The sequence below is a fragment of the Ambystoma mexicanum genome, chromosome 11, assembly GCF_040938575.1.
Source record: "Ambystoma mexicanum isolate Mex_15411 chromosome 11, UKY_AmexF1_1, whole genome shotgun sequence".
Classification (NCBI taxonomy): domain Eukaryota; kingdom Metazoa; phylum Chordata; class Amphibia; order Caudata; family Ambystomatidae; genus Ambystoma; species Ambystoma mexicanum.
Window position 1 is genome coordinate 123437369 of NC_090934.1, and position 19722 is coordinate 123457090.

The 19722-nt window shown below is 48.0% G+C and overlaps 1 protein-coding gene across 1 annotated transcript in view; it reads left to right on the top strand.

Annotated features, from left to right (window-relative positions):
• RSPO1 (R-spondin 1) overlaps window positions 1-19722 on the top strand; it is an 829344-nt gene that overhangs the window by 719302 nt on the left and 90320 nt on the right. The gene's annotated exons all lie outside the window — the stretch shown is intronic.

The following is a 19722-nucleotide window of genomic DNA, read 5'->3' on the forward strand; positions in this document are numbered from 1 at the left end:
ATGCTTTTATACCTTTAAATAACCACCACACATGAACCCAGTCTCCGATTTCCCCACAACCTCTCCAGCAAACCTGAGAAATAGTAGGACAAAAGCCATGTAACATTGTGGGGGTATAATGCCATTGAACCATAACTTTAATCCACATTTCCCTAATTTGGATTGGTATTGTTAGGTAAGTTATATTCACCCAAAATCGCACCCATTGTGTATCTGAAATAGGATGCACTAGTCTTTTCAACCATTTTATCATAAAAGCACAGTCAGGTTGTGTAGGTATATCAGAAAATATTTCATATAAAGCTGAAAATTAGATTTTTTCTCCTGAATTTGTGGTGATATATTTGTCAAATATGGTTAACTCTGGGGGCGCTGTTGCGCACGACGAAGATGGCCGCCTGATTCACTGCTCCGACCCGTTTGGCACCTTCCTGCTGTAAAATCTCCTGCTTGCCCCGGTACGGCGTATAGCTGACCCCCGGCGTGGGTCGCTGACTGGCCTGGGAATCTACCACGCGAGTTTCGCCCGCCGTGCCGCTTCTGCTGCGGAGTTACAGCCCGCCGCGGGAAGAGCGGAGGCGGTTGCCCTCCGGGCTCCGAGCTCGGCTCCAGATGTTCCCGCCCGAGTTCCGCGGCTTGCGGCCTACTGTGTGGGGGAGGGGCACCCCGCTCGACTTGCGTGACTCGCTCCGGCCTGACCCACCACACCGGACTCCAGAGCGCCTGCTCCGCTGCCCCATCCTGGGCGGTGTGCTGCCCGAGACCCGAGTGTACGTTGATCCTACCCCGGATGGTGAGTGGCCCTGGCCCGATATCCTTCGCACCCACTACACTGCAGCGGACCCTGCTCTCCTTCTCCCGGATTTTGGAGGCTAGCTTCCCCCTCCCGCTTTCAGCCACCTGGGGCTAGCAGTCGGCCTGTCCACCTCCGTCACGGTCAGAGAGACAACCGTCCCTCCCAGCTGTTGGGCCTAAGACTGCGACTGGCTCGGGCCACCTGCCTCCGGCGTCCTGCGCCGAGAGCCTCCCGCCCTACGGCCTCATACGGGGTTGTTCCCCTATACCACCTCAACATCTGCGACACCGGCTCCTCACATCTCTCCGGCTGCTAATGGTCCCCGGGGCCCGGATCCCCAGCGGAGTTTCCTGAGAACTTCCTGGGCCCTCACTCGGTTAACTCGCTCCTGACTTGATTGCCCCGGTGTGCCTCCGTCGGAGACGCCATACTTCTTCCGCCCGGGCGCTCGGCTCGGCCTCTGCTCAGACACTGCCTGCGCGACTCTGGAGCCAGCTCAGGCCACCATATCCACTCTCCTGTTTGGTCTCCGGGGCTTCATCCTATCTCCCCCTCCAGCGACATGTCGACACGTACCGGCAAGAAACAATCCTCCATCAATATCTTCGCTAAAGCCTCGACGGGCCCCGGAGCGGAGACATCTACGCAGGACTCTTCCCCCTCTCCAGTGCCGGAACCATCCGATTCCCAGAAGATGATGGAGTTTATCCGTGAGGGCTTCACCACGATTCATAGCAAACTGGATGACATGAACGGTATGATATCCTCCATTAAAGCGCATATGGAGAGAACTGATGGCCGTGTGACCAAGATTGAGGAGCGTGTGAGCTCCGCCGAAGACGGCCTTGGTTCCCTCCGGGCAGAGGTCTCCATATTATCCACCCGTGTCACCGAGGTGGAGAAGAGGAACGAGGACCTGGAGTCTCGCTCGAGGCGCAACAACCTTTGCATCATCGGGGTGCCAGAGGACGGTATACAGGTACCTATGGAAGACTATGTGGAGGGTATGTTGCTCCAGCTCCTTGACTCCCCAAAACTCTCCCCGCAGTTCGCGATCGCGAGAGCCCACCGATCACTCACGGCGAAACCCAAACCTGGCGCACCCCCACGCCCGATCATAGCCAGGGTGCTGAACTTTCGGGACCGTGATGCCCTCCTTAGGGCGGCGAGGGCCACGGGAGACCTTCTCTTGGGCGCGGCCAGGATTCACCTATATCCGGACTTCTCGGTGGCCGTTCAGCGGGAACGCAAGACTTTCCTGGCGGTGAAGAGAAGACTACGCGATCTCCAGGTGAAATATTCCATGTTATACCCCGCTAAGCTGCGCATCGAACATGCAAACCGCGTCTACTTCTTCACGCTACCCGAGAAGGCCTCCAAGTTCATAGATGAACGCTTCCCCGGCTGAAAGGCCCCTGCAGCAGACGCTACTACTGGTCCACCACAGTTTAAGACATTTGCGCTGCGGGTGTCCTTATATCCCGCCTCAATACTCACCTGTTCTTCTGGTATCCTGTATTACCTAATGTGGTCCCCACGAGACCACCTGTTCGCACCTATACAAGACAATATTGTGATCTCTGTTGATTTTTTTCTCGCTTCTGTTATTGCTTCCTGCTCATTCTCCTAACGTTACGTAACCGGGTTAACCCCGTTAAATTGCTTTGTCATAGGGTTCCTATGCCTGCCCCTCCCTCCGTGGGACCCCCCTTAGATGGGAATTGATATCAGTACTGGGCATTTTGGTTATCCTAATATATTGCCACATGGTTCGGAGCATCACCGCCAGGCCACCTCACAGGCCCCCCAGGCGTTGATGCCACTGTTCTGGTTTTGGTTGTTGGGTTATAGGGTTCTCATCCCTCTGTTTGGGAGAGGGACGTGGGAGGGGGAGGGGGGAATGGGGTTATACGTTGAAAAAAGCTTGGTGTTCGCAGAGAAGGTTGAGATCGAAGCATCACGGTCCCGGCGGCGATACAGACCTACCTGCACTGGACGCCGACCATGGGGGGCACATTTCCATCCACCTGTATTCCTCAATGACTACCGCAGGAGGGTTGGGTGAGGAAGCTTTGACATTTATGAGCTGGAACGTACGAGTGCTAGGTAATTACAAGAAAATGAGGTTATTACAACTCCAGGCTGAACGTCATGGGACTAAAATTCTGTTCCTTCAGGAGACACATGCATGCGCAGAGTATTGTGACAAATTTGCCAAAACATGGGGCCCACAAAGGTACTTCACCTCCTATTCTACCCAGAGCCGCGGGGTCATGACTCTTATTCATAGGAGCCTTAGATATGTCCCTACTACTACGATAATTGACCCCCTGGGCAGGTACGTGCTTCTCCATGGCACCCTACAGAATAGGGAAGTTATTCTGTTAAATATATACGGTCCTAACATCGACGACCCCGACTTTTACATACATCTCATAACTCTCCTGGATGGCTTCCCCCTGATACCGATTCTCTGGGGAGGCGACTTCAATACGATATTCGACGTGGATCTTGATAGGTCTGGTTCCAGACCCCGTCAACTTTCCAGAGCTGCATACACCACACTCTCCTCCCTTCCTCGCTTAGCCCTATTCGATGCTTGGAGGTTCCTCTACCCCAATTCCCGCTCCTACTCCTTTTATTCCTCTGTTCATGACTCTTTTTCCCGGATTGATAGATGGCTACTATCTGACGAGCTGTTGAAGACCGTGTCTGGCATGGCTATCCTGCCTAGGACTCTATCGGACCACTCCCCGGTGACTGTCACCCTAAGTTGGGGCCTGGACCGGGACCAGACCAGACACTGGAGAATGAAACCACTTTCCCTCCTCGACCCGGTCTACAGCTCGGAATTGGGATCGGCAATCGAGGAATTCTTCGTGATCAATACTAACTCCGTGTCTACTCAGGCCACCCTATGGGAATCCTTTAAGGTCTACATCAGAGGCATTGCCCTTTCCAAGGAAAATGGTATCCTCAAAATGATTCGCAGGGAAATTGCTGGAAGCGAGGCCACATTATCTGGGCTGGAGGCCCAGTACGCTCTAGACCCAACCCCGGAAATCCTGGCGTTAATTGGCCAGGAATTGGACACCTTTCGCTCGCTCGCCGACCGCGAGCTGAAGTTTCTCGACAACCCCGGCCGGGCGAGGAAATATGGTGAGGGCGAGCGTCCAGGTCGCCTCCTAGCCAGACTCCTCCGACGTGAGTTCGGTGCCCCATCTATTCCCGGGATTGAGAGACCTGACAGATCCCTGGCCACCCTCCCTGGAGATGTCAATGCCGAATTCCTTTCCTTCTATCGGTCCTTATATGCACACTCAGACAACGCCACTATGGCGGAAATAGATGCTTACCTTGATAAGCTCCCTCTCTCGACCCTCTCCCCCGATACCATCGGGTCCCTCGAGAGCCCACTCACTCCTGAGGAGTTCTCGGAGGCCATCGACTTCCTATCCTCGGGCAAATCCCCGGGATCAGACGGTTTACCAATCGAGTTTTACAAACACTTAAAATCACACCTACTCCCTCACCTGACAGCACTCTGGGACGAGTCTGTGGAGGCAGGTCAGTTCCCCCCCTCACTCCGCGAGGCCACCATCACAGTCCTGCTAAAACCTAACAAACCCTCCACTCTATGTGGCTCCTACCGGCCGCTCTCATTGATCAACTGTGATGTCAAGATTTATGCTAAGTCACTCGCTCTACGCCTTATCCCCTTCATGCCACATATCATTCACCCGGACCAGTCGGGATTCATCCCGAGCCGGTCTACCGCTCTAAATTTGAGACGCCTTTTCAATATAATTAGTAGAGTAAGCCCAGGTGTACACGCAGTGGCCGCGACTCTTGACATGCAGAAGGCTTTTGATTCGGTCTCGTGGAGTTATCTTTGGCGGGTACTCGACAAATGCAAATTTGGTCCCACCTTCGTCTCCTGGATCAAGCTACTGTACTCCAATCCCGTGGCCAGGGTCTGTACCGAGGGCCGTTGTTCCCCCCTTTTCCACATTGCCAAGGGCACTAGACAGGGTTGCCCCTTCTCGCCCCTAATCTTTGCGGTGGCAATGGAGCCGTTTGCCGACATGCTGCGCCAGAACCATTCTCATAGGGGATTGCGTACAGCCGGCTCGTCGGATATAGTCTCCCTATACGCCGACGATGCTCTCCTCTATATTCGTTTCCCCGAAGTTAACCTGGCCCCAATATTGGAAGATATTGCACTATTTGGACGTATCTCCGGTCTCACGGTGAACTGCTCCAAATCAACCCTCTTCCCGCTTACTCCCAGTACACTCCCACCTCCCGATACCATGGGATTCTCTTGGGCCCGATCTAAATTCACCTATTTATGCGTAGTGGTTTCCAGGCACGCCGAACGGATCCTGGAGGAAAACTATCAGGCATACCTTGTTAATCTTGCAATTAAAATACAGGGTTGGAATAAACTCCCGATCTCACTGGCGGGCAGGATAGGGGTTCTGAAGATGGTGGTACTCCCCCCAACTACTATATAGATTTGCCAATGTTCCGCTGTGGCCGGGAACAGACTTCTTTCAGGCGCTGACACGTACTCTAAACACCTTCCTCTGGCATTCAGGCGCAGTCCGCCTTAAACTCAAGACCCTCTCCACCCCCATGGATGCGGGCGGCTTTGGAGCACCGGACTTCCTTAGGTACTGGCTGGCGGCGCAGCTCCAGCATACCGCACACTGGTTTAACACCCTGGACCCTTCTCCCCACGTCAGGCTAGAGAAACTATCAGTCAGTGATCGTGACATTCGGTCCCTTGTGATCACGCCTATGCCAACAAGACTACACTCATTGGACCCAGTGGCATGTACATCCCTGGCCTTATCCAAATCCTGGCAGATACTGGGCACCACCCATCCCTTCCACAGTAACCTCCCAATTTGGAATTTCCTCCCGGAAGTCCCACGAGTTCCACCCTCTGTGGTTCGCTCTTGGGCTGATGCGGGTTACGAATTGTTGCGCGACATATTCGAGCAGGGTAATTTCATTGAGTGGCCTGACCTCCCGGCATCCCTTAGGGGGAGACCCTCTGTTTGGCTCCAATACTCGTCCCTCCGCAGAGTGCTTAAGCACAAATACACATGCTTCCCAGCTCTGCCTCCCGATGAGCCTGCAATCACCGAACTTACCTCACCCACCCCCTTAAGGGGCAAAATCTCAAGACTATACACACTGCTTCAAACCAGATCGCCCCCCTCCTTTTCGAAACTACGCTGCTCCTGGGAGTCCGATCTCGGCCTCGAGGTGACCAATGAGCGCTGGGCCCATATGTGTTCACGTACCCAGGGTGTCTCCTTCAACTCCCGATTCAAATTAATCCAATTTAAGGTGCTTCACAGGTATCACTACACCCCGTCCAGGTTACACCGCATTTCGGGTGACTCTTCCCCTAGGTGCCCTCGGTGTGGATCCGATGACGCTGATTATATCCACATGGTATGGTCGTGTCCCCAACTTGCACAATTCTGGTCCTCGGTATGCTCCACTATGTCATCTATCCTTGAATCCCCCATTCCTCTATCTCCAATGAAATGCCTGTTTCATGACTTCCCCGAGCTTCACAGAGACTCCAGGAAGCTCGCGGGCCTCTGCATGTTACTTGCTGTCCGCACAATTCTGCTCTGCTGGCTTAGGCCTACCACCCCTACCCATGCACAGTGGCTCAGGGCAGTGACGTGGGCATCCGACACAGAAGAATCCTGGGCGATACAGCAGCCCTGCCACTCCAGACCTAGAGATATCTGGTTGAAGTTTCGCTCATTCATGTCTCCCACTGACTCTGACTCAGGTCCAATGTCCCCAGTCAACCTCGCCTAGCTCGTCCCTCTGCGATCCTTTATTCCTTTTTCTTTCTTTTTTGTTGTTCCATTTGCTTATGTTCCGACTTCCCATGTGTCCCACCATGTACATATGCTGATGTTTTTTGTTTCTCCTTTAGTTGCTCCGTTTACACGGTTTATGTGTATTGTACCGGTTGAACTGCGCTGATTTTGTATGCTTTATTGCTGCTCACCTGTACCTGTGTTACCAAGCTGAATAAATAAAAGTAAAAAAAAAAAAAATATATGGTTAACTCTCAGTTTGCGGCTGCTTTGAATCGGGTTTGCCAGCCAGTGACGTAGTTGTAGGTATCATAATCTCTCTCTTTTTCTTAATCCAAACTGTTGTTTACATTATTCAAATGTTTTGATTTCTTGTCCCTGTAACATATCCCTCAATTTAGTGCAGCCCGCCACTACTCACCTAGTGTACACCCCCTGTTCTAGTCCTGGTTTAAATTGCAGGTTCCAGAATGTTGGAGGGAATCGAGATGGGAAAGTTGTTATCTGTTTTTGCTGTACTAGGACGTCTCATTGCATATAGTTAGATCCAAAACCCATATGCTCCATTGTATGAATAAAAATGACCATTCCGACCAGGTCAAACGCCTTTTCCGGGTCTAATGCTAACATCAAAGCAGTTACCTTTATTTTTTACTTTTTCAATCAGATGACAATGTTACCAAACGTTTGCCGATTTTTAATGAAACACGAAGGATTGAGGTCTTTCAATTTGGGGGGAATATTTTCTCTTCTATTTGCTAATATTTTTGTGAATATCTTTGCGTCTATATTAATAAGCACAATTGGGAGCAATATCTGCATAGCATAGGGACTTTATTGGGTTTAGCATAAAATAGTATCTTTGCTTCTTCCATTGTCGCAGTAATACTTCCACTCATCTTGTAAGCGTTGAAAATGGAGATTCATTTAGGGGCTGACTTCATCCTATATGTCGTATAGGAAAATGCTGTATACACATCAGGGCCAGGGGCTTTATTAAGAGGCAATGATGTGATTACTGCCTGTTAGGGAGAATTCTCAGAAATGTGCTAATTCCCTCCACCTTAGAGACCCCCAGCAACTTTGCTGGATTTCGCGGACTTGATTTATTTAACCTGGAGAGAGTGTGACCCTTTTTCCCACTCTCTCATGTATTTTAATGTGAATTTTACCTCTGTTTTTCTTTTGGTTGTGGAGTCTGACAAACTCCATAGGCATCATCTTTTACATTGTGTCACACAGCACCTTCAGTCTTCCAGATTTTCCAAAGGTTTAAATACCTTCTCTGGGATAAACTACTGTTTCCCAGATCAGTAAAGTGAAATTGACTTTACTTACCATTGTAACTTACTAGAGCCAGCACACACTATCTTACAATAGAGTGCTGGAGGGGTTACCTAGTATCCCCTTGGTCTAGTTTCTCATGTAACATTTTTTATGTTACCCTTTTCTCATTGAATGGCTGGTGGCAGTGGTTTCATTAAAACTACCATGGTTTGCATTTACCGTGGCCTGAGTTCACAGCTGCTGTAAAGCAACCGCGGGAGTCATCTTTGTCAAAATGGCACCCCATCTTTTTCTTTCACCATTTCTTTGTGGAAAGGTCCTTCTACAGATTTTCTCTGCGCGCCAAACCAGGTTTGATCTCTTTGTTCAATTCGCCTTTGGCAGGGTTTCCAAGTGAAACCCGCCTCTGGCTCCAGAGTGTCTGGGGTAGGCAGGAAGTGAGTTGGTGGGACCAAACAACTCCAAAGTAAGCCACCTGGACATCCATCTCGGATGTTGGTTGAATTTCCACAGAGTTGCTGCTGGAAACCGTATAGCGAGGGAGAGGAACACCAGATTGTGTGCGTTGCTTTTAAGCTGGCCTAGAGCTTTTGGAAGATCCTCCAGACTCCCAAGAAGCAGGACTGACCAAGCCTGAGCCCCCTCAACAGATTGCGGGATCCCAGAAGCAAGGAAAGTCCATCTCGACAGTCAGGAACCGCGGTGCTGCTATTTGCGGTAGACGCAAGGAGCTGAACCACTGAACAGCCACTGAAAGTGAAGCTTGCCTGTTGCAAGGTTTGACCGTCCCAGTGCATTGCAGTTGTCCCCCGACCTCCTCCCTCGTCCCCACGACTGAGGCCCATGAACAGTGAGATCAGCAGAGCTGCACAGGAACAGAAGTCATCATCTGAATCTTTTCTTCATTTCTAAGGTACTGTCAAACAAGTCGAAGAGAACTTATCTCTTACTATAGAGTTGCTTGAAACTTCTACAACGCACAATTTTAATCAGCTTGTGACCCTACATTTGATTCTTCTTTTCATCAAAGACTCCTAAGAACTTGTGCAAAGACATTTACTTACCAGAAGTGCTTCATCCTATACAAGACATTTGCCCATTGACTTTGGCTTAGCTTATTGAATTGTATGACTCTTCTTGGAGGATCCAAAAGTATTTGTCTGATTAAGAATATTTTTTTTAATTTGTATATGGTTTTTACAAACCTTTACAAACAATTTTAGACATAAAAAAGAACACAGAATTATCAGATACAGCTTATGCATAACAGTTTCTGAGCACAGTTCCAAACCATAAGTCAATTTAGGGACCACCTTCCCTTCAAAAAACATAAGCGCAGTTTTTATCGAGAATTTCCCAAATTTGCAGTCAATCTTCAACATTTGGGTTCCCAATAGTTTAGCTTTGGTTGCTAAAATTACCAGCTGTGCTCCATTCCCCCCTTGTAAGCATCCACATGATAGCCCAGATTTGTCACGCTGGGGGACATGCCTATCCTGGAACCCTCCAGAGACCATGTTGGTCGCAATTTCTTGGGATCAGGCTTCGTGAATGCTAGGATTTTGGTTTTGTTCAGATTAATAATCAAACCATTATCCTTAGCGTATGTTGCAAAGGAAGCCAGCAGACGTTGAAGACCCACTCTGGTGGAATCAAACAACAGGAAATCATCTGCGTAGGCTAACCAAATCATTTTTGATAGGCCTACACTCGGGGCGAGAAGTCCCTGAGAAGTCCATCCTTCATTAAGCATTGTGCCACATCCGAAAGGTACTGATTAAAGATCCATAGCGCCAGTACACAGCCCTGTCTCACACCAGAGAGCGTTTGTAATCTGGTTGACATCTCACCCTGCTGATTGATTCGAATATGGATACGAGCGTTCCTATAAACACCTTCCGATAGTGTTAACAGACCCCTAGCCAAGCCCCAAGATGCTAATTTCTTCCATATTTTGTTTCGGTAAACACAATCAAAGGCTGCGGAAAGATCGACAGATGCCATATAAGTGCAGTTGGTCTCTCTCTTCCATGCCGACACCTGGATGCATTTTACTACTAGGCCATTGACGTTTGTCGAATGGCCCTTACGGAATCCAGTCTGGAAGATACTTAAAGGGTGGGAGTGTTTTACCCAATCTTCAAGACTTAGCAGCAAGAAGGCTGAGAAGATTTTACAATCCTCATCAATCAAAGAAATTGGTCAGTAGTGCTTAGGCTCAGACCTGCTGCCACACTTGAAAATTGGGATAACGTTTGCTGTGGACCAAGATAGAGGCCATACCGCGGAAGCCAATATGTCTTTAAATTCTCAGTAGAGAAGGTTAGCCCACAAGTTAGGGTCTGATTTAAAAGTATTGTTAGTGAGGCCATTAGGTCCCGGAGCGCGCAATTATTTGCACTTTGTAATCAGATCCCTAATTGTATCGATCTCCAGGGTAGGTACCCAGGTGTCACTAGGGTCATAAGCAGAGTAATCAATTGGTATAAGCCTGCTGAGAGATGATTTGGGCCCAAATCTATCCCCATAGAATGCTAACCACTCTTTCTCTGATATTGGATTTAATTGTGAGGTGGCATAAATGCAGTCTTGGCCGTTCACAATTTTCCAAAAGCAACGCAAGTTAGCCCTGTTTAATATCAGCATCATAGTTTCTGCATCTCACTGTGATAGTTGGTGTTTTATGGTTTTACAGACATTTTTATATTTTTGCTTGATCTGTCTCATCATAGCGGTCTGAAAGCGCTCTCCAGTGTCAGAGTTTTTAATTCTTCTGATTTCTTTTCTCATATGGGTTTTAGACAGTTCCTCAGTTGTAGGAATGAGAATGCTGGGGTTTACATACCGGTCTATTAGGGCATAATACAATGTCCCTAATCGCACCATTAATCAAGGACATCGGTCCATTGAAATGGAAATTACTTAGCTTCCATTCCAGAGTGGAGGCATTCAGTTGGGCCCTCAGTTTCTGATTTAGGGCATCAATGTTTTAGGGGTCCATCTGACAAGAGTTGCCCACGTTACTTACTGCGACCTGTAAGTGCAAATTAAGTTTCACAGTAATGGGCAGCTGGTTAAAGTGGGCGGTTAATATGGCATGGTCACTCCAGTCATTAAAGACAACCATAAACGCGGTCCATCTGTTCCTTAGGAAATCATCAAGAAAAATATAATCCAACAAAGAGGAACTCTTGCCACACCCCCAGGTGTGCCAGGCCGATTCCTTTGGTAGTTGTTTATCAGATCCCACCATGGGTAATAGACCCAAATTGCCCAATTCCATATACCAAATAATGTCTTGTTGTTTTTTCAGAGATTTGCCCACTAGGTTAGACCCCATTTTACCAAATTCCCATGGGGGATATTCAAATTGACAGTCCGCATTCAGGTCTCCAACAACCAGAATTCGACCCTTCTCATTATCCATGCAGTTATTACTCAGCACACACTTTCTACAAATACGTCCACTGCCAACATTCCATTGTGCCAATAGACATTAACAATCAGTAGCCTCAGGGCACCGTCACCAATTAAGATGTCAACCCCCATTGCTCCAACAGGCAGGCCCAACAAGTCTGATCCCCCAAAACCCATACCATTAGCCACTGCTATAAAAAGGCCCCCGGCTTGCCGGCCCCCCATTCCCTGGATGGCCACCCGATCATATATCCGACAGCCATCCAAGCAGGGGGTAGAGGTCATCCATGTCTCCTGGAGACACACAACATTGGATTCTCTCAATTCGCGCAAACAAGCAGGGTTGCAGAATAGATGTTGGTTTCCTCTGGTGTTCCAGGATTTTAGAATTAAATCGATCTTACCGTGGCCGCCTGTGGGTTGAGAAGTCTGCTTATGGCACAAGTGTTTGCCATAGGGTTGAGATAATTGCGGCCCAGTCCATATCAGTGCCCTGTTTCTGTGCCAAATTACCCAACTGAACCCGCCCCTCGTTGTCTAGCGGCCGCCGTAACGGGAAGTTCACCTTATGTGGAGCGGGTAAAGGATCAGAGATCACTGACTCCAAGGATGTTCTCGATTCAGTCTCAAAACCCAGGTTCCTGTTATGATTCCTGCCCCTCATGTCCCCAGCCCTCCAAGATGTCAGGCTGGAGCCAGGTTCACAATCACCTACATGGCCCTCAAGGGCCTCTCCCTCCCTCCAAAGACCCACTTGGAGTCAGACTTGGCACTTGTGGCACCAGACTCACTCACTCCCATAGGATAACATTGGGGATTGGACTTGTAGTGCATTGATAGGGACAAGATGGATGCCCCTACATATTTCGGTTCCCAGAACTGCATGTGCAGTCTAGTCTTTTGGGTGTGGTTCAGCCCAGAAGACACCTGGGATACCCAGAGACTATTTAAGCCACGCCCAGGCTGAGAAACATGCTTTGCGTTTTTTGCACCTGCAGCATGACACTCACCGTGTTCGGATCGGTCTCCAGTAGGCCTGCATCTTTCTTCTGCGCTCAGCTCCTGCAAGAACAAGAACACCATTAGGAACAGCCTTACCTTGCGGCGCTTCTGCCCATCATTCATCGCTCCTTCTGTTCTGCGGTGTCATTCCCATCCCGGCACGCCGCTTCCTGAGGAAAAGGGAACAGAACAGAGAAAAAGGCATTAGTAATCATTCAGCAAATCTTTGCTTATTTTTAAAGACTGCACGAGCTTTAAATGCTTACCTGCATTCCAGCCGCTCTGGGGGAACTCTGTCTCCGGAACTTCTCATCCATCTGCAAGAGGGAAAAGACACTCCAGTTTAGCGTGGAAGCATCTAGAGGCGCCGCATACCGCGCTTACTCACCGCATTTCTTCTTCATAACCGGCATCCATGCTGAAAATGTCACGGCACCTAAAGGACACAGAAAAATAACTCAGTTCAATACAAATACGAAAGGGTCGCATCGCGCTCTCACTCACCTTCAGCGCTACTCTTCTCAGCAGCATGTCACCATCCCCGGACTCCGGCCATCATCTATGGAAGGAAAGGAACGAAGTTAGAGAACTGTTCAAAAGACTCATTATATTTACCTGTTGGACTCTTGCCAGTGAAGTAACTAGGCAGCAACGAACCCGCATCTATCAACGCACCCCTGCGCTGAAAGCAGGATGGAGAGCACACTTTCCAAGAAAACAAGGTGAGCTGTGGTTCAAAGGGAAGGGTTGGACCCCGGGGAAGAAGGGGTTCAAGCACACAGAGACAATAAGGAGTTAAACTCTACCAATCCTGTGTTTCAGGCCCAGTCTCCAGTCGAGTAGACTCAAGGGGAAGGGTTTGAGGTCTTAAGAGGTCAGAACAGGCTGAGTGACGTCCCCGTGGATACCAGGTGAGCGTTACAGTTCCTCAGAGGGCCACTTTGGGAGAGAATGAGTTCCTTAACTAAGGGTGCCTCCAAATATAGGACACTTCTATCTCAAATTGCTCTCTCCGGGAAGGCCACCCTGGCAATATCCGTAGAGGTGATCAGGACAAGGGCTGGAATATCTGCAAAGATTGTCAGAATGTTAAATCTATTCAAGAAGATTGGTTCAGCAATATTTAACAGGCTCTTAATGGAGATTAAAGCAGGGGGTTTGCCTGTGGTTATTAAGAGCGGATATTACCGTTTTGCCCACTGTGGAGAAGATTTACAGAGGGTCCCTGAACCCCATTTTGAGGAACATTCTTACCATAATGGGTATACAGACTAAGAGGTTTGTGAAGCCGATCGACCAAATCTCTTATTCCTGTAGAAATAGAAGCGCAAAGGGTAGCCAGAGAAATGTTCTCTTCTCAGAATTTTCCCTACCCTACTCCTCTGTCCGGGGGCTGTTTCAGCACTATACAAGGAGAGTGTTCAGTGACAGAGGATGAGCAACCTTGGGAGGATCCCCATATTGTTGGGGGGAATGGGAGGGCCCGATTTGTATAAGGTGGCACCAAATGCTCAATGCTCTGTCTGAGATTACTCAGAACTGGGAGCAACTGTGGCTCCGTTGGTCAATTCGGCATCACAATTTGTTTAGTTTTCCCTGGGCCACATTCCCATTCAGCCAACTTGTGCTCACTAATCATGGGTCCAGTTGAACGCTGATCAAGTTGGGGCTTAGTATTGGAGACAATATGTACCCCCACATCGATCTTCGGATCCCACACCAAAGGGACATTTATTTCTGGGACACTAATTAACACAGTCGAATCAGTTTGCATTACTGAATCCACCTGCATAGTTTTTAGTTGAAACAAGGGGGTATTTGGCCAGTTTCAGGAATAACCACCAAATTAGGTCTAAACAAAGAGTTCTGCAGGATTTTAGTATATCTACAGCGTAAACTCTTCGTTAGGCAATTGTGCCTAGGCAGTCTCGATTTACTTTGAGGGGGAACGTTTTTAGGAGGAGGGCCAACAATCCTCCACCACAGCATTATCCAATTGGGTAGTAGGAGGCTCGACATTGGATTCAATAATGAGCGGAATAATAGGAGGAGGAGGAACAGTTGAAACACATACACACCCCCCTTATGGTTGCCATTCATAGAGTCTCCTGCCACCAGCCCAGTTCGATCTGCACTGTCGGAGATCTCAATTATTTCAATTGAAGGAACAGGGCTGGCCGGGTTGACCTTAGAGATTCTCTGTTCGCCTGGCCCCAGTGGTCCTCCCACGCAGAGGATTCTGAAGTTAAGTTCTGAGCCAATTTCGTTCAGTTTGGAGTTCATCTCAGCCAATAATTCAGTTCCAATACAGTCAACCTTGTCATTGACTTCTGCCAAAAGTCTTTGTGAGTTCTTCGATTCAGCCCAAATGTTGTCGTATAACTCCACAAAGGAGCTAAGGACAACATTCAGGGCCGAGTCGGTGGGATTTGATAATCTAATCCTATCGTCCACCTCCTTCAGTGTGTGGTGCAGCCTCAGAGAAACCCCTTGGTCCTGTGGTGCCACAGGGGTCTTATTTGCCCCGCATGCCTCATTATATTGACGTTTTGCCTAATTGCTGCATCTATAATGTTAGTTAGGGCCATAGGGGTATCTTGACTTAAGGCATCGCAAGTTTGTTGTACCACACTTTCCAAGTTATCAGTATGGTATTCCATGCCATTGTCGGCACATTCAATTATGCTGATATCAGTAATCTCTGTCTGTTTTCCAAAGAAGTCCTGAGATGTCATAGCAGAATGATCCAGCATGGCGTTCCCTCTGAAAACCTTGGGGAGTTTAATCTCTATACTGGTTGAGACCGATTTAGTGATGTAATGATCCATCTACCTCTGTCCCATAATCGGCTTTAAGTTCATTGGCTCTTAGGGGTATTCAACTGAGCATTTTCATTAGAAATTGCAGGTTTTTATAGAGGTAAAAAGGCTTTCAGAGGAGTGTACAATCGCCTTATGGGTCAATGCCGGATTAAACTGATCATCGTGCTTAAGTGTTCATTGTGGTACCTGTTTGCCATGAACAGACGGGTCATCTTTCTTACCTTCTGTAAAGGGGCCCCATACAACTAGGGAGAGAAGAGGACAATAAACAGATAGAGGAAGAAGTCACAGGCTGGGCGTGTATAGGGGGTACCTGCTTCCCCTGCTGCCTTTTTACAGGAGGGGGGGGCTAACAGGCAGCTTGGTAGGTTGATGGTCCCCAGTTGGCTCCGCAGCCCCTCACACATAGTTTCCACAGCAATCCTAGGATATTCCATAATCTGGTCAGATCAAAGGGCACAGAGAGCCCCACAGTCTCTGAATCGAGGCAGAAAAAAAGGGAGTTAACACTGCCTGTTAGATTACAGTCTCCCCAGCAACTAGGATCCTTCAGGTGCTGTGTGATATGTTCTTGTGTCCCACAAAGTTCAGTAAATAGGGGATTAAATCCCGGGGCAGACACACACAGCACGGTTCAAACAGGCTACAAACCTCCACAGTCAACTGCCGTGTGTCAAGAGCAATAAACGCTCGAAGACGAGGTGGAGCCGTCAGCAGGAGAAGGAGGGAATAAGGGGAAGAAGGCTAACCATATTATTCACCTAACCGGTTATTTTCCAAAATGTGGTTACGGTCGCTGTCTCACCCCTGTAAAACACTGAAGACCACTTCCGCTGCACTTACAAAAAAAAGAAGAAAAAAAAAAAAGAAGGGGCAGTACGCAGGGAGCACAACAGTGTGGGTGCCTGGGCGGTGGAGCTGCCTAGAGGTCCAAAGAAGGAAACCGGGACCACGACAGACTCACTCACACAGTTACTCACACGTTTTTTCAGGGAGCTCCAATTCAGCCTTCAGTCAGCTGGAGCACCGCCGCCACTGCGGATCACATCTGCAGACCTCGACAATACCGGTCCAAAGGTCCCACTGGTCCCACACGTTTGCAGGTTTCACGCTATCGTTTTCATCTTCGTATTACGGCGGTCCTCATTCTCTGCACCAGATTTCGCCAAAGCGAGGATTCGAGGAAAGAACCTAGCCCAAAACACAACGTTCACGTTGTCAAGCCGTACTGTCCAGCAGGAGTTGCACACGTCAGCTGCCTCAGACAAGAGTTATTTGAATATCTGTAACTGTGAATCTTTGTGTAACTCCACTACAGCTCACATTTCCCCTCTTAAGATAAGCCTGGCTCCTCATCACGCTACCAAAACTGTGTAGTACAAGCTTATACCAAAGGATGGGTTGTCTATAACTGTAGTCAGAGTTGTGTGTAGTGGTCCCAGAGGGTACTGCATACAAACTTAGCCTAACACTGCCAAAACCTCTTGCTGTGTTATATCTGCCTCCAACCCTTCTCTTTATCCTACAGTGAGCTTCTGTAGCAGAATCAATTGCAAATATGGAATCTGTGAGTCTGCACAAGGAGATTCTGAGGCATACAACTTCTCAAAAAAATCAGTGAAGATTTCCATTATGTCGGATGTTGCTGTTACCTCCCTGTTTATTCTTTAGCCTTAATATCAGTTGTGCTGCCCATTTTTTCCACAGTTGTCCTACCAATAGGCGATCAGCTTCATTGGCCTTAACATTATATTTTTGTTGCAAATATAGAAGGGCTTTTTCTGCCTGTTTGGTCCGGAGAAGTTCCAACTGACCTCTATTTCTTCTATACTCCTTCCTCAGGGCAACGTCCGCACTGTTTCCCATTTTGCTCATGATCCATTTTATTTTATTTTCTAAGTCCATTTCTAATTGCTTCCTTTGCTTATCCCATATTTTGTTTTGCGATTAATTTCTCCCCAACAACCATCTTAGAGGCATCCTATAATAGACATTCCTGAATGTCGTTAGACAAGTTATGCTCAAAGAATTCCCTAATTTTGACCCCCACCGGACTAACCGATAGTTTATATTTGAAAAGGTTTCCACCTCCATAGCCTTCCCCTTCTCTGCTATTTCAGATATCAAGCAAGAGTGGAGCATGATCTAACAGAGCGATAGCTCAGATGTCTATTCCCTCAACCTTACCTATCAGGGCAGAGGAAAGCCAAATATTATCTATGTGAGAAAAGGTGAGATGAACATGCGAGTAATAATTATTCCCCCTGGATTCCCCCTGTAAAGCTCGCCAGCTATCTATTAAGTTTAAAAACTCCATCTTATCTTTCAACTTTCTAGATGGCACTGTATGGTTTCAATACATCCTAGAGCTCCTCACTTTCTGCGGATCGCAGGCCATATTCAGATCCCCATTAGCATAATGTCCCCTTCAGCAAACCCCTTCAGCAAATCCAGGTGGATCAGAACTGCCCTTAAATAGCCATCTGGTCCCAAGTTGGGGGCGTATACTGACACCACTGTATATATTACTCCCCCCATGTGACATTTCACAAATACAAACCTTCCCTCTAAATCCTGTTTCGAATCTATGATATACAGACCCGGATTGGTGCGGAATGCAACCAACACACCCCTTTTTCCCTAAAGCATTTGAGTGAAATATCTGCTGATATACCTTCATTTTTTTTTAACAACTTTATTTTAGTTTTAAGAGCATCGTAAACATATGGATATTAACAACCAGTTATTAACAAGTGTACATTATTTAAGCCAGCTCAATTACCATAAACCTGGGATTTCAATGCAATTTAAATCCATTGCTCATATTTAAACCATACATAGTAAACTGTAACTATCCCCCCTCACCCCAAACATATTCCAACAAATAGGTGAAAAAAAAGATCTGCTTTGTTTCAAATGGCCAGCTGGAGCTAGTAGGATCGCTCTCAGGTTCAATGATCATATTTGTCAAATAATAGAAATTGCACGGAGTGCTCTGGGTTTGAAGTACATCTGCTCTCTGCCATCCATTAATTCATGTAGTGGAAGCCAAGTATTTAAATATTTCGAGTATGAGCCAAGGGCTATTGCTGTCACCTTCTCCATAGCCATTACTCCCCACAGTCTCACCCACCACATGGCCACTATAGGTCCATCCTTGGTTTCCCATAATTGTGCAACCGTGATTCGGGCCGCACTCAACATATGAGTGATAAGTGTGACCGTGGGTCCAGAGTTTGCATAACAACCCTCCACCGCTTCTCCCAAGAGCACCACTAGTGGGTCGAATGGAAGTTGCGCGCCCGTTATGTCTTTAATATGACTTAAGATCTCCTTCCAATATGTTTCAGCTAGTGGGCACGACCACCACATGTGAATAAAGTCCCCTGAAAGGCAACAATTTCTCCAGAAAGTTGCAGGGTATTCTGGGTTGATGGAGTGTATTCGAGCGGGCGTAATGTACTAACGGAGACATAGTTTATATGCTGCTTCTTTAATTGAGGTGCATCTAGAACTCTTGGCAGTTCTATGCCAAATGCGGCCCCAGGCGTCCCTGGGGATTGTTCTGTCCAGATCTGTTTCCCACTTCCGCATGTAAGAGAGGTTTTCCTCGGGGTCTGTTCCCCCCATTAGGCGATATACTCTGGTTATTCCATTATCTAGTAGGCCTTCTTGTATTGTTAGTTCCACCCCCGTTGGATTCCTTGTTGCCCCCTCTTTCACCCGTGCATTGAAGACCCAATGCCTGAGCTGGGCATAGTGAAAATGTTCTCTTTCTGGTATGTTAAACCTGGATTTGTAATCCTCAAATGTCAGAGGTGACCCATCCATGTAAAGATCCTCCAAAACCAAACTGTTTTCTCTGCCTCCTCCCCAGTGTATTGAGAAATTGGTCTGCATTCCCGGGGTGAAGTCTGGGTTACATGCAATCAGTGTGAGTGGTACCCCCCCCCCCACTTTCATCTTTCGGTTTCTCAGTACCTTATCCCAATACCAGAGAGTGGTTTTAGTTGATTCCAACAACTGACCACCTTGTTCCCTGTAACGTGTGGCCAGGAAGCCCAGGTTTTGAAGGGATATCTTGGTAGCGGCTTTTTCTAATGTGAACCACCGATTTCGGTCTTCTCCAGCGGCCCATTGTAGCATTGGGGCCACCTGTGCTGCCCATAAATATCTACAGAATTCTGGGACCCCAAGTCCCCCCAAGGCTTGTGGTCTAAAAAGTACTTTTTTGGGGATCCTCGGCTTTTCTCCCCCCCCCCATATGAAATTCATTACTTCTTTCTGTAAGGATTGGATTGCTGGGCCCGGGATTCTGATTGGGAGGGCACCCATTACATATAGAAATTTAGGGAGTAGTCATTTTAACCGCTGTAATGCGTGCTAGCCAGGATAGTTCCTGCAGTTGCCAACGTTTCAGGTCCCCTGTTAGTGTTTTCAGAATGTCCGGGACATTGGCCCCGTATAGTCTATTGTAGCTGGGGGTCAGTTGTATCCCGAGAGATTTTACTGCCTTGCGTTCCCATTTCAGGGGGTATTGGTT